Source organism: Sphaerodactylus townsendi, unplaced genomic scaffold (genome assembly GCF_021028975.2).
Source record: "Sphaerodactylus townsendi isolate TG3544 unplaced genomic scaffold, MPM_Stown_v2.3 scaffold_976, whole genome shotgun sequence".
NCBI classification, from domain to species: domain Eukaryota; kingdom Metazoa; phylum Chordata; class Lepidosauria; order Squamata; family Sphaerodactylidae; genus Sphaerodactylus; species Sphaerodactylus townsendi.
This window is the reverse complement of record NW_025951217.1, coordinates 1-2,273: the sequence shown is the minus strand read 5'-3', so window position 1 is coordinate 2,273 and position 2,273 is coordinate 1.

Genomic DNA, 2,273 nt, shown 5'->3' with positions numbered 1-2,273 from the left:
TTTCCTGTCATAATCAGAATAGCATCAGTCGGGCTCAGAACTCCCTTTAGGATTCCCAACTCTGGGCTGGGAATTTCCTGGATATTTGGGGGTGGGAAGAGGGGAGGGCAGGACTCAGGGAGGGGAATAGAGGGAGCTCAGCAGGGCATAATGCTAAAGCAGAGGTGGCCAACCCATGGTGCTCCAGCCCAGGGGCTGATGGGAATTGTAGTCCGTGAACATCTGGAGCACCATCGGTTGGCCACCTCTATGCTAAAGAGTCCACCCTTCAAAGCAGCTATTCTCTCTAGGGAAACTTATCTCTGTCATGTGGAGATCAGCTGTGATTCCAGCAGATGCATGCCTGGAGGTTGGCAAAGCTATTCTCATCACATGACCACTACCAAATCCTTGTGGTGGCCATGGGGGCTTTGTACTGTGTGAGTCAGTCCTTATTTGATTCCCAGGCACTGGCCTTATATGTATGGTTGCCAGCCACCAGCTGGCACCTGGAGATCTCCAGCTATTGAACTGATCTCCAAAGGAATGAGATCAGTTTCCCAGGAGAAAATAGCTGCTTTGGAGTCTAGGCCTTCATAGGGCCTTTCCCCACTTACCGTAAGCCCCGCGCTAGTCTCCTCATGTAGCGCGGGGTCCCGGGCCCCTCCCAACGACAGGGGCAGCGACCTTGCAGCTGCCCCAAAGCTGCCGCTGTCGCACCCCCTCAGCGTGCGGCATCCCTGGCGCTGGAGAAAACGGCACCCTTTGATGACCCCGCGCAGAGCGCGGGGTCGTGGGGACGCCTGGGCACGCACCAGGGATGCTGCGCGCTGAGATCAGCGCACGGCATAGGGGGGATCAGGGTGAGTGGGGAAACGCCCATAGTCACTGAAGTCCCTCCCCTCCCCTCTCCAGGCTCCATTCCAAAAATCTTCGGCTATTTGCCAACCCAGGGCTGGCAACCCAATTTGTGTGTGGAAAAGATCCTGGTTTGTTGCCAAAAGTGTTGCATTGTGATTTTTGTGTTATGGTACTCCTGTCTTGGTGCCGTGTGTTTTGTTATAAATTGCTTCCATTTTACAAAAAAGAAAAGAAAAGAAACCTGAGGTAAAAAACATAGCCTGTGCATAACCACCCTCTTTTGCATCTCTTTAGTGTGTTGTGTAGGGCTGAGAGATTGTCTTACTGGTTTCTTTAGAATGATGGAGCTTCTTCCTCCAACCCTTTTAGAAACAGAGCAAGGCCTTATGTAAATGGCTCGACTAAGATTCTACTCCATTTTGGCTCACATTTTTAATTAGGTTTTTGATTAGGATATCAGCCTCAGATAGGATTTTATCATTATGCTTTATGACAGCTTTAAAAATTTGTGGTCTGTTGATGCTTTGTTACAGTGCAGTAAACATGGAAACAAAAATGTGCATCCATTATGTGTCCTTCTGAGGTAAGAGCATATGCCATTAGATTAATGGGCACTAATTGTTTGGGGTGCTTCAGTGCCTCAACTATCAACTACTGTTGCTTCAATGTTTCGTAGCACCTACAGCATGGAAGGTTGTCTATCCACTTTTACGTACCCTTGAAAAATTCTGGTTAACCCAGGGGTCTGCTACCTATTGCCCTACAGCCAAATGTGGCTCAGTCTGGAACCAAATATGGCTCTTCAAAAAAAGAAAGGCAGATCTTTAAGATATGTTGAAATAGTTATGTGGGGTGCTAGAATAACTAGCACATGAAGGACATGACTGACAAAGATTTCCATGGCACTAATGAATTTTAAGAGGAGCTTTACAGAGAAAGAAATGATAGAGGTGAAGAGCTGCTAGTAATCAAAATGCAAACTATGCACATACTGTGCCAGCACGCCACAATTGTACAGAGTGCTCCTGTGTATATTTTTAACTTATTGCGAGACCTCATATCTGCCACTTTCTAATAAAGGACCTTAATATTTCTACACCAGAAACTTTAAGTAGGGTCTGTCATGCCCCCACAGAGCCTTTGTTTATTTCCCCTTTAAGATTGTGGACTCTGGTCTGATCCAGCAGGCTAGTTCTTATGTTCTTATTGAGTTTTCCCACAGTTAGTATGGGTTTAGCTATGTTTTGTATAGTATTCAATGGGAGGGAACCTAATTGAGTTCTGTCCCTTTAAGAAGCCCTAGGGCTGGTGTTCCACGGCAGTTATTACCCAGCAACCCGTCTGATTTTGGCAGTTAGGTGCCAACGGAAGCTGGGTGACAGCAACAAGTTAGACAGTCAAAGATGTTCTAGGCTCACAGTATTTAAGTTAGA